Here is a 14,510-nt window from a genome sequence, read left to right as displayed (position 1 = left end):
AGGGCATCCTAGGAAAGACTGAAGCATTTCAGAGACCTCATGCTTTGCAACCCACACACCCAAAGAGCTCAGAGACCCAAAAGTCTGACTTCAGGTCCCCACAAAACTCACAGACTTCACAACCAAGGATAAAGACCCAGCAACTTCTCAGAGAACTTCCAAACTGGAATAAAGATGGGCAAACATTTCAGAGACCTCATATCCCAAACATGATGGTAGGGCACACCAAAACCACATCTGCTGAGACACGGGCACTAAACCAGCTCAGCAACCTCACACTCAACAGATTCCTGTTCAGACATGTCACAAATTGGAGAGAGATTCCCCCTAAAACAGATCAGAGCCTTCAACACAGACACGTCTGCAAACAGCTCAAAGGCCTCATGTTCTAGTTCATAGAAGAGCTCAGAGACCTGAAAATCTGGACACGGATCCTCTACAGCTTTTAGGCTTCATGTCCTGTGATACAGACCCCAAAAAACTCCGAGGTCACACGTTCAAGACACAGACCCTAAACAGAAACCTCACACCCTAGGCTAACATCCCCAACAAAAAAACACAGACTGCCAAATGATTGAGAAATAGCACACCCCGGACTCAGACCTCAAAAGCACTCAGGGAACTTGCACTTTGTACTTGTATCCAGGAAGACTTCAGACACTGACCCTCATGGACACAGATCACCAAACAGCCCAGAAACCTCACATTCTGGGCAAAGTCGGCCACACATGGCAGAGAAACCTCAGAACTGGGACACAGACCCACAACATCTTGCAGACCTTGCATCAGAGAACTTCTATGCTGGGAGACAAACACAAAAACGGCTCAGACACAGCACATCCTGGCTCCCTGTGCCCACAAACAAGCAACTCACATTGTGGGACAAAAACTCTGACTTCATTAACCTCACACCCTGGAAAGCAGACTTGCAAACAGGCCAGTTCAGTTCAGTTCAGTCGCTCAGTCATGTCCGACTCTTTGCGACCCCATGAATGGCAGCACGCCAGGCCTCCCTGTCCATCACCATCTCCCGGAGTTCACTCAGACTCACGTCCATCGAGTCTGTGATGCCATCCAGCCATCTCATCTTCTGTCGTCCCCTTTTCCTCCTGCCCCCAATCCCTCCCAGCATCAGGGTCTTTTCCAATGAGTCAATTCTTCACATGAGGTGGCCAAAGTACTGGAGTTTCAGCTTCAGCATCAGTCCTTCCAAAGAACACCGAGGGCTGATCTCCTTTAGAATGGACTGGTTGGATCTCCTTGCAGTCCAAGGGACTCTCAAGAGTCTTCTCCAACACCACAGTTCAAAAGCATCAATTCTTCAGTGCTCAGCTTTCTTCACAGTCCAACTCTCACATCCATACATGACCACTGGAAAAACCATAGCCTTGACTAGACGGACCTTTGTGGGCAAATTAATGTCTCTGCTTTTCAATATGCTATCTAGGTTGGTCATAATTTTTCTTCAGAGACCTCACATATCAGATACACAATGCCAAAATGCTCAAAATTAATGAACATCACGCCCTATGACACAGATCCCTACACTGCTCAGAAACATAACAACTAGGACATGGACCCCAAAACACCCAAGAGACACCATAAGCTGCTGAAAGAACCACAAACCTCGTAGAGACCTCAAACCCTGGAAACCTAGTAAGTCAGGGATCCCATGCCCTGGGATGGAGGCTCCTCCAACAGGAGTTACCTCACTCTCGAAAACACACCCCAACAGTTAGGGACCTCAACAGCAAGGGGATACAGAGCTCAGAGATCTCACGCTCTGGGACACAGAGAGTGAAGCACCTCTGAGGCCTGAGGCATTAGAAAGACCCCAAACTCTGGAAACATAGCCAGAAACTGCCCCTCAAAATCGCACCCAAAGACAAAACCCCCAACATCAGCAAGAACTCATTCCCTGGGACGTGGGCTCAAAACAGTTCAGGGGGTGACACCCAAAACAGCTCAGCCACCTCACCCCTAAACAGAAACTTCTCAATGGTTCAGAAATGTCATACTCTGCACAGAAACTACCACAGAGTTGAGAGATTGCACACACCTAGTAAAGACTTCCAAATAGCTCAGAAAACTCACTAACCAGCACCCCCATCCCCCCATTAAAAGCTCAGAGAACTTGACCTGGGAACAAATCCCTAATGAGTCAGATAGCTCACACCCTGGGATTGAGGCCTCCCAGAAAGAAGAGGCCTGAAAATATGTCCCAAACAGGTCAAGAACCTCTCAAACCAAAAGAGCTCAGGGACCACAGACTCTAGGACAGTCACCCAAAAAACACAGTGAACTCACCCCTGGAATGTAGACCAGAAAGAGCTCAGAACCCCCAAATCCAGAATTCAGAAATCCTTCTGAGACTTAGGATATAGACCCTAAAATATAATTCAAAGAAAATACGCTAGATGTAGAACATTGAATAACTTTAAATCGCAGGACGCACACACCCAAACAAATCAGGAAACTCACACCCTGGGACATACATACAAAAACAGCTCAGAGAATTCAAATTCTAGGAAATACAAGCCCCGAAAGACCAGACCTCACATCCTGTGACATACTCACAAAAAGATCAAAAACCACACAGGCTGAGATACACACAAGTATTTCAGAGAAACAGCATTCAGGGACATATACCACAAACATCATAGACCTCAATCCCTGCAACATTTGCACATAAACATACAGGCATGCCACATGCTGGCATTTGGTGTTTAGTCGCTAAGTTATGTCTGACTCTTTTGCAACCCCATGGACTATAGCCCACCAGGCTCCTCTGTCCATGGGATTCTCCAGGCAAGAATACTGGAGTAGGTTGCCATTTCCTTCTCCAGGGGATCTTCATGACCCAGGGATCGAACCCCCATCTCCTGCATTGGCAGGCAGATTCTTCTTCTGCTGGGCCACCAAGGAAGCCCTGGGATACATACCCACAAACAGATCAGAGCACTCATATCCTGGGAAATAAACCAAAGAATGGATGAGAGATTCACACCCACAGAAAGACCAGAGACTCAAATCCTGAAACACAAACCCAAAACACCCTGGGACCTCACATGCTAGGACAAGAAAGACAGGTTAAAACCTTGTGATCTGGGACATAGAGCCCCAGACAGATGAGACACCACACACTGTTGATGGACATACTAGAATATATCTTCACATCTTGAGACACACCACCACTAGAGCTGTTGAAGTATACCCACAAACAAACGTGATACCTGGGGACATGGGTCCTCACATAGATCAAAGACTTCACACCCTTGGACATATACCTGCAGACAAGTAAGAGACCTTGAAAGCTGGAAATACACACAGAACTACATGAAAGAGCTCTCATCCTGGGGCATAAACCCCAAAGAGGTCAGATAACTCATGTCTTTGGACATACGCCCATAATCACAACAGAGACCTCAGACCCTAAGACACAGAACATCACACAGAGCATATACCATGGAATGTACACAGCAAAGGGATCAGATACTGCCCACCCTGGGACATACCCTGAAAAAGGCCAGAGAGAGACACATGCTAGGAAATACGCTTTAAAATCTTGGGAAACACATCCATAAAGAGACTAGAGACCTCAAACATTGGGACATGCACCCCAAAACAGATCAGAGACCACACAGCCTGGGACACATATCCACAAAAAACTTGGGATTTCACATCCTAGAACAAACAGCAAGAAACAAATTAAGAGACTTCAAATGCTTGACAATACACATGAAGATATCAGGGCTACCACATCCTGGGACATAGAGTAACAAAATGTTCACAGACCTCACATGCTAGGAAATACAGAAACAGATCAGAAACTTTACATCCTAGAACACACACTCAAACAGATCACAGATATGAAATCCTGCAAAACACACCCACAAACCATTCACAAACCTTGTATCCTGGAATATACAACAAATCAGAGACCTCTCATCTGATGCCTGCAACCAAAAAGGATACAGATAACAGATCCTGAGACGGACATCCAAAACCTATCAGTGACCTGAAATTCTGGGAAGACAGCAACAAACAGATTAGAGACCTCCATTCAGCAAGATAGACACACAAAGTGGATAGAGACACACATTCCGGAATACTCATCCACAAAGAGCTCCCCCAAAAGTCATGTATTGGGAAATACACCCACAAACACCTCAGAGACTTTACATCCTTGGACATTCACCAACAGATCAGACATCAAAACCTATAAATCACATACAGAAACATACTGGTCCTTATATTCAGGGGAATACATCCACAAATAGATTGGAGTGCTCAAGTCCTGGGGTGTACATTGACAAAAAGATCAGAGACCTTACAGCCTGGAGCATATAAAACAAAGAAAGACATCAAATCCTGAAACACCCATCCACAATCAAGTTAGATACTCCATGTGCTGAAGAATACATCCAGCAAATACGCAAGATTGTAGACGTCACATTTTGTAGCACAACCCACAAAGAGGACAGAGGATCCAAGCATGTGTAGGTTCAAATCTCTCTCACCTCAGCTTCTGCCATCACATCACTTTTTGTGACTTTCCTCTGTCATCACATAGCCCTCCATGTCTCAATAAACAGTTACTTCATCCTCTCTGATACTGAAGGTTCTGCCTCCCTCATATAAAGATCATATGATGACTATACTGGATCCTCCAAGGTAATCCAGGATAACTGCCCCAATCTCAGGATGCTTACTAGTACATATTTACTAAGTCCCTTCTTCCAGGTAAGATAACACATCAAAAAGTTCTAGGAGTGGGGTGAGGACATTGATCTATTATTCAACCAAAGAGAATATACATGCACAAACAAAAAGAGGCCTCACATCCCAGTACATACACCCATGACATGCTCAAAGAATTCACATCTGGAGTCACATACCTCAGAGACCTTCTACCCTGGGAACATACTTGTGAAAGATTAGAGAGCTGGATATTCTGGAACATTCACCAATTAATGCTTAGGGTCCTCACACTCTGAGAATCAGACCCACAAAGACATAAAAGAATGCACTCTCTGGGACATACACCCCCCCAAAAAAAGGGACCTGACATCCTGGGATAAACTCCCACAAAGAGGGACCCACATTCTAGGACACCCAAATAGAGCCCCTCTGACTCTGGGATATGTACACACACAAAGGGCAGAAAAAAGCCCACATTCTCTGACATACACACACAAACAGGTCAGGGATCTCACAAACTGGGACATATAACCTCAAATCAAACAGACTTCATATACTCTTTAACAAACCTACCCAAAGAGATGACACACTCACATGTGGCATAGACACACAAAATATCAAATAGTCAGTCTGATAAATACAACGCAAATCACACCAGAGACCTTTAATCTTGCAACATGAACTGACAAACAGGTTACAGACTTCACGTGCTAATAAATGCACCCAGATAAATACAAACACTGGAAATCTTTGGGCACACAGACTCAAGGAGGTCAGAGAGATCAGATCCTGGGATACACACCTACAGAGATCCTCCTTGAAACAAGTGCATGGAAATACACCCATAAGCACCTCAGAGGGCTGTCAATGTGGGACATGCGCCCACAAATAGATCAGAGGCCTCACATCCCAAAACACACACCCAGAATGAACTCAGAAATCTCACATCCTGGATATATCTCTGTCTATCTGGGCTTCCCTGGTGGCTTACATGGTAAAAAATCTGCCTGCAATGCAGGAGACCTGGGTTCGATCCTTGGGTTGGGAAGATCCCCTGGAGAAGGGAATGGCAACCCACTCCAGTATTCTTGCCTAGAGAATCCCATGGACAGAGGAGCCTGGCGGGCTATAGTCCTAAGGGTTGCAAAGAATCGGACATGACTGAGTGACTAACACTTTCACTTTTCACTTTAATCTATATATAGTGATATGAATATTGATATAGATAGGTTTTAATAGATAAGACTTTCACTTCATGGCATATATGCCATCAAACAAGTAAAAAAAATGCTTAAATTATACCCATAAGACATCAGATACCTGGAATAAATACCCACAAATAGCTCAGAGATCTCACACTCTGGGATGTATTATACATTCACAAAACACCAGAGACCTCATATCCTAGGACATGCACTGAGAAACAGATCAGAGAACTCACCTCCTGGGAAAACACCGTCAGGCACATCAGAGACCTCACACTCTTGTTCATTCCCCCGTGAAAAGACCAGATACTTTACACTATCAGACAAGTACACACAAAAGAATTCCCATGATGGCATATATACCTGGATTAACTCCCTGCTTCATTCACCAGTAAACATACTGGGGCCTCTCAACACAAAACTGAGACAAAAAACAGATCAGGAATCCTCACATCCTGGAACATACTCTGAGAAACAGATCTGGGGTTTCAATCAAAGGGAAATCTACCCACAACGAGCTCAGCATCCTTACACCCTGAGCATGCATACCTCAACAGTTCAGAGGACTCACATCCTGGGACCTGTACACAAAGTCAGATCAGAGGCCTCCTCTCTTACTCCAAAACAGCTGGGCCCACAAATTCTGGGACATGCAACATCAAAGACAACAGAGACCTCACACCCTGGTTCAAACACTCGAACACAAACCAGAGACCTTCCATCAGCAGACACACACTCACAGATCATGGCGTTCACGTTCTTGGGTGTGTACTAACAACCAGACAGAGACATCACAACCTGGGACGTTGTATTCTTCTCTTTTCCCTCTCTCCCCGCCTCCCTCTCATCCTTCCTACCTTCCTTCCTTCTTTCTTTCCTTCCAGAGAAGGCTACATTTACTCTATTTCTTTTTTTTAAGTTTTTTTGGTCACATTGTACAGCCTGTGGGGATCTTAGTTCCCTGACCAGGGATTGAACCCAGGACCTCAGCAGTGAAAGCATGGAGTCCTAACCACTGGATCACCCGGGAATTCCCTATTCCATTTCTGGAAGATGCAGGCCTTTCATCTTCTCAGAACTTGTTGCTGTAACAAATCACCACAATCCTACTGCCATAAAACAAGTTTGTTATCTTACATTTCTGCAGATCAAAAGACTAGCAAGGAGTCTTACAAGGTCAAAGTTAAGTGGCAGCAGAGCTGGTTTCCTGGATTTCCGAAGGGAGGAACTAGCTCTTCCAGGCCGCCTGTGTCCCCAAGCTCCTGGCCCCTCCCTCCCATCCTCAGTCTACAGTGTTTCATCTTCAGATCTCTCTCTTTTGATTGTCTATCTGTATCTCTGTGTCCCTTGGATTTCTGCTTATGTCATCATGTGGCCTTTTCTGACTCTGCTTCTGTCACTACACTGTGCTCTCTGACTCTTCCCTTCATGTGTCCCTCCTAGAAGGACACTTGTGATTACACTGGGCTGCCTGGGTAATCTGGGATAACTTCCTCATCTCAGGGTGCTTAACACAATCACACCTGCAATGCCCCCTTTTCCATACAAAGTAACATAAGTATGCTGCTGCTGCTGCTGCTAAGTCACTTCAGTCGTGTCCGACTCTGTGCAACCCCATAGACAGCAGCCACCAGGCTCCACCGTCCCTGGGATTCTCCAGGCAAGAACACTGGAATGGGTTGCCATTTCCTTCTTCAATGCAGGAAAGTGAAAAGTGAAAGTGAAGTCTCTCAGTCGTGTCCGAATCTTGGCGATGCCATGGACTGCAGCCCACCAGGCTCCTCCGTCCATGGGATTCTCCAGGCAAGAGTATTGGAGTGGGGTGCCACTGCCTTCTCCAAACATAAGTATAGAGAGAGTGGACCTCTTAGAGGGGCTCTTATTCAGTCACCAAAGACAAACATGCACCAATAGTTCATGGACCTCACGCTCTGAGTCACACACTTCCAAATAGATGAGACACCTCCCACCCTGTAATATCCACCCAAAAAGAACAAAGAGACACTCATTTTGGAACACATACCCACCAAAATGCTCAGTGTCCTCAATCACTTGGAATTAAACTTACCATCTGGGACACACACACAAATTGTCAAGAGAAACACATCCTGAGACATAAACCACAAACAAGACACGTAGCAGCGAGCTAAATGCATCTCACACCCTTGATAAACCTCCACAAACATCTCAGGCACTCGCATACTGTGATAAATGCTCACAAACAGATCAGAGACCTTACAGGAGAAATACCACCAAAAAGAGACCAGAGCCCTCAAATCCTGCAGCATGAAACTACCTTACATACAGGAAATACAACCAGAATGAGTACAGAGACATGGCGCCTTGACATGCACATCCACAAACAGATCAGAGAACTCACAACCTGAGACAGACAGCCACAGACAGATCAGAGATCTCAAGTCCTGCAATATATACCCACCATCAAGTCAGAGACCTCATTTGCTTGTTTGCTCTGTTGTTTAGTCATGTCTGACTCTTTGCTATCCTATGGACTGTAGCCTGTCAGGCTCCTCTGTCCATGGAATTCTCCAAGCAAGAATATTGGAGTGGGCTGCCATTTCCTTCTCCAGGGGATCTTCCTGACCCAGGGATTGAACCTGTGTCTCCTGCATTGGCAGGTGGGTTCGGTTACCACTGAGCCACCAGGGAAGCCCAGAGATCTTGTATGCTAGGGAAAAAGAGCCAGAAACCAGTCATAGGCCTGAGAGCTTACAACATATACCATGTAAAAGGTCAGAGAGCTTCCTCCCAAACAGGTCAGAGGTTTCAAAACAAAGGAAATAACCCACTGAGAGCTCAGCAACCTCACAGCCTGGATACACATACCTTTAGATCAGATAAGTACACAGACATAGACATGTGTGTATATGTTAAGCCACTTCAACCATGTCCAACTCTGCATCATGTCTGACTCTTTGCAACCCTATGGACTGTAGCCCACCAGACTCCTCTGTCCATGGGACTCTCCAGGCCACAATACTGGAGTGGGTTGCCACACCCTCCTCCAGGGGATCTTCCTGACTCAGACTCAGGGATAGAACCCATGTCTGTTACGTCTTCTGCATTGGCAGATGGGTTCTTTACCACTAGTGCCACCTGGGAAGTACATACCTTCAGATCAGATAAGTATATAGATATAGACATCAGTCAGTCAGTCAGTCAGTTCAGTCGCTCAGTCGTGTCCGACTCTTTGTGACCCCATGAACCGCAGCACGCCAGGCCTCCCTGTCCATCAGCAACTCCCAGAGTCCACCCAAACCCATGTCCATTGAGTCGGTGATGCCATCCAACCATCTCATCCTCTGTCGTCCCCTTCGGCTCCTGCCCTCAACTTTCCCAGCATCAGGGTCTTTTCAAATGAGTCAGCTCTTTGCATCATAGACACAGATATCTATCTATCTATCTATCTATCTATCTATCTATCTATCTATCTATCTAGGCAAACAAACCAGAAATCTCATAAGCTTGGAAGTATCCTCCCTGAACCTCAGAAATCTGACAACCTGGAACATGCACACACCAACGGCACAGAGAACTCATATCCTTGGAATGAATATCCATAAAGAGTTTAGAGATTGAATACTTCCTAGAGCATGCTGAAAGCAAATGGGTCAGAGAACTAAGATCCTGGAAGAACACCTTGGCATAGGTCGGAGACTTCACACTCTGGTTCACTGGCCAGTGAACACATCAGACATTTCATAGGATCAGATGCTACCTACCAACAGATCAGGGCATTCACATCCTGGGACACAGACCAACAAAGAGATTACAGACATCAGCACCTGGACATGTAGCCATAAACAGATCAGAGACCTCAAATACAGTTTGGAGGCCTCACATGTGACATACATCATCAAACAGATTAGGGACCTGAGATCCTAGGATATACATCCACACACAGATGAGAGCCTCACAACCCTCCCATGAAATCACAAAAAGACCACAGACTTCAAACTCTGCAACACACACCCACAAATAGATCAAAAACCTCAAGCCCTGGTTCATATGTAACAAACAGATCAGAAAGTTCAAATCCTGGGATATGTTTGACAAACAATGTTGAGATCATAGGTACCTGAGACCCACAAATGGAGACCTTAAATCCTGCAATGCACAACCACAATCAAATCAGAGACCTTACAGGTTAAGAAAACACTAGCAGAGACCTGACATCTTGCAACATAGATCCATTAACAGATCAGAGAGCTCATATACTAAGACATACTAGCAAACAGATTCGAGTCCTCAAGTCAAGGACATACACCCACAAAGAGCTCTGGACTCCCCCCCACACTGGACATACAAACCTAAATAAATCAGAGATCTAACATTCTGGTAAACACATGATCAAACAAATAAAAAACCTCATATCATCAGAAATACCCCCAAGCATATCAGAGACCTAACAAACTGAAATGCAACTCTCAAACATTGCAGAGACCTCAGATATTGGAATGTCCTCTCTAAATCAGGTCAGACACCTCACATGCAAGGACACGTACCAAAAAAATGTGTGGAGACCTCACATCCTGAGACATATCCCCACAAACAGCTGTAAGACCACAAGTTCTGGGACACATCCCCTCAAACATTCAAAGACCTCTCAACATGGTTCACACACCCGCACACAGATCAGAGACCTCTCACCATCAGACACACATTCACAAACAGATCATGGAGTTCACACCCTGGGATGTGCCCTGACAATCATAGAGACAGCGCAACCTGAGACATTGTTTTCATTTCCTATTGCTGCTGTAACAAGTCACAATCTTAGTGTCATAAAACAGCACACATTTATTATAGAAGCCAAAAATGGGTTTCAAAGGGCTAAACCCAAGTTGTTGGCAGAGCTGTGTCACTCCTGGAGGGGGAGAATCAAATGTTTCCTTGCCTTTTCCAGTTTCTAAAGATGCCTGCATTCCTTAGCTCGTAACTCCTTCCTCCATCTTCAAAGCCACCAGCATTTCATCTTCAAATCTCTCTCTCTGATCTCTACTGCTGTCATTACATCTGACATCTTCCCTGACTGACTGTTCTGCCTCTCTCCTGTAAGGACCCTTGTGATTACCTTGTGCACACCTGGAAAATTTCAGAATAACCTCCTTGATCTCAAGATGATTACTTCACATCTACAAAGGACTTTTTGACTTGTTCCAGAGACTAGGGCATGGACATCTTTCGGGGACCTTTATTCCAACAACCCCACATATACCTCCACAGCCAATTAAAAACACCCCATCCTGAGACATACACCAATAAGTAGCTCAAAGACTTCACATTCCATTCCATATAATTCAAAGAGGTGAGAGATCTCCAACCCTTGGCCATACATCCAAAAGAGGAGTGAGGCACATGTTCTGTGCACATCATCTACCCACAAACAAAGCAGGGACCTCACAAACTGAAACATATCACCACAAATAGAAGATAGCTCACATCCTTGACAAACACACACAAGGAACCAGAAACAAAGTCTGTGATAGAAAGGTGAAAACAGAACAGAGACCTCAGATGACAAATGTACCCACACACAGAGGAGAGACTCTCTGCAACCCAAGACATACACTCACAAACATAGTAGAGCTCTCAAGTCCCGCAGTACACACCCACAATCAAGGAAGAGGCCTCACATTCTAGGAAAAACTGCTTGAGGCTGATTGTATCCCTGACATCTTCACAAAACACCCACAAAGAGTTCCAAGGATTCATATCTTGGGACACAGACCCACAAAAAGATCAGAGACCTCAAGCCATACAAAATGCAGCCATAATGAGCTTCAAACCTCACACCTGGATGTGTGTGCTTGTGTGCTTAGTCGCTCAGTCATGTCCAACTCTTTGCAACCCTTTGGACTTTAGCCTGCCAGGCTCCTCTGTCCACGGGGTTTTTCAGGAAAGAATACTGGAATAGGTTAACATTTCCTTCTTCAGGGGATCTTTCTGACCTAGGGATCAAACTAGCTTCTCCTATGTCTCCTGCACTGAAGACAGATTCTTTACCTGCTGAGCCATCAGGGAAGCCCCACACCTGGAAATACACACTGAAATAGATCAGAGATACATACATATATGTATACGTATACATCTACATGTGTATATACATGTGTATATATAAGTATATATACGTACATCACCAAATTAATCCGAAATCTCCTATTTCAGAAACACCTATGAAACATCCAAGACCTAGCAACCTAAACTTAACTCACAGACACCTCAGAGACCTCACATATGTACACATAATCAGTACAGAGACCTCATGTCCTGGGGCACACACTCGCAAACAGATCAGAGCCCACATGTTCTGAGACATACACCCACAAAAACCTCAGAGTCCATAATTTTAGGGGGACACACACTCTCAAACAGGTCAGAGACCTCTCACCTGGGCTCACACACTCACACACACAGATCCAAGACCCTTGCCATCAGATACACTCCCAAACACCGTGGAGTTCACATCCTCAGATGGCCAGATAGAGGTGTCGTGACCCAGGACACTGTATCCATTTCTTATTGCTGTTCTAACAAATTACCACAATCTTAGTGTCATGAAAAAATACACATTTATTTATTTTATTACATTTGTGTAGGTCAGAAACCCAAAAGTGGGTCTTCCAGTCAGTCCTAAAATCAGATGTAAACAGAGCTGTCTTCCTTCTGGGGACTCTAAAGAGAATCCATTTCCTTGCCTTTTCCAGTTTCCAGAGCCACCTGCATTCTTGGTCCTGGGCCCCTTCCTACACCTGCAAAGCCATAAGCACTTCATCTTCAAATCTCTCTGATCTCTGCCTGGGTCATCACATCTCCTTCTCTGTTTCTGCTTCTCTCATTATTTCCTCCTCGACTAGGGCTCCCTGGCACATGCCCTTTGCTGGGGCCTATTAGTTGCCCAGACACATATATACAAACAAGTAGAGATGTCACAGCCTAAGACAGACTCCCATCAACAACTCAAAGACTTCATAAGCTGGGACATATACCCACAAACATCTTCACATCAGATCACTGTGTCTGATCTGGCTTTTGTCATTTCCATTCCTGACAATAACCATTCTGTCCCTCTCTTGAGAGTCCCTTGGACAGCAAGGAGATCAAACCAGTCAATCCTGAGGGAAATCAACCCTGAATACTCACTGGAAGGACTGATGCTGAAGCTGAAGCTCCAAAACTTTGGCCACCTGACACAAACAGTCAAATCACTGGAATATAAGACCTGATGCAGGGAAAGATTGAAGGCAAAACGAGAAGAGGGTGATAGAGAATGAGATGCTTGGATGGCATCACCGATTCAACGGATATGAACTTGGGTGAATTCCAGGAGATGGAAAGGGACAGGGAGGCCTGGTGTGCTGCAGTCCATGGGGTTGCAAAGAGTTGGACACAACTTAGCCACTGAACAACAATCCCCTCATTTTAGGATGTTGTGCTTACATTGGACCCACCTAGACAGTCTAAGAAAATCTCCCCATCTCAAGATGGTTAATTTAACAAGGTCCTACTGTACAGCATGGGGAACTATATTCAATATCCTGGCATACATCATAATGGAAAAGAATATAAAAAGAATGTATATATGTGTGTAACGGAGCCACTGTGCTGTACAGCAGGAATTAACACAACATTGTAAATCAACTATACTTCAATTAAAAATACATTTTAAAAAGCAGATGCTTAATTTAATCATATCTGCCAAGTACCTTTTAACATGTAAGGTCACATTTTCATAGTTTTCAAGGTTGAAGACATTGGACAAGGATTTAGACATCTTTAGAAGGCTTTAAGTCAGCGGAGCAGAGACAGACATTCAAAATTAGAGACGTCATATCACAAAACACACACCTACAAAAAGCTCAGAGACCTAAAATCCTGGGGCATACACCAGAAATAGTTCACATCCCTCATCCAGAGTCACACATCTAGAGAGGGATCCTCCGACCCTCAGACAGACATCTAAAGAGAGCAGAGAGATGTACATCATGGGACATACACCCACAAACAGGTGTATGGAACAGGTCTGGAACCTCACAAATTGGGAACGCATACTCCCACTCAAACAGACCTCATATCTTTGCCTAATAAGCAGAAGAAACTAGGAAAAAAACTTCAGTTACCATGATACACACACAAATGGATCAAAGACCTCATCTGAGAAATACTATCAAAAATGGTTTGGAGACCTCAAACTCAACAATAAGAACCCACAATATGTCAGAGAGCTCATATCCTGGAACATACTCCCAGAGTGATTAAAGATACTTTATATCTTGGCACATATATCCACAAGGAGATGACAGAGCTCAAATCCTGGGGCATATACCTGCAAACAGATCAGAGACCTCAACTCTGAGATATACACTCAAAAAGAACTCAGAAACCTCATACCTTGGATATACATACTTTAACACATAATAAACCTCTCATCCCATCATATGTTTTAGCATCAGTTCAGTTCAGTTCAGTTGCTCAGTCATGTCTGACTCTTTGCAACCCCATGGACTGCAGCATCCCAGGCATCCCTGTCCATCACCAACTCGCAGAGTTTACTCAAACTCATCTCCATTGAGTCAGTAATGC

This window comes from Ovis canadensis, chromosome X (genome assembly GCF_042477335.2).
Source record: "Ovis canadensis isolate MfBH-ARS-UI-01 breed Bighorn chromosome X, ARS-UI_OviCan_v2, whole genome shotgun sequence".
In the NCBI taxonomy this organism is placed as follows: Eukaryota; Metazoa; Chordata; class Mammalia; order Artiodactyla; family Bovidae; genus Ovis; species Ovis canadensis.
Note: the sequence above shows the minus strand (reverse complement) of the source record.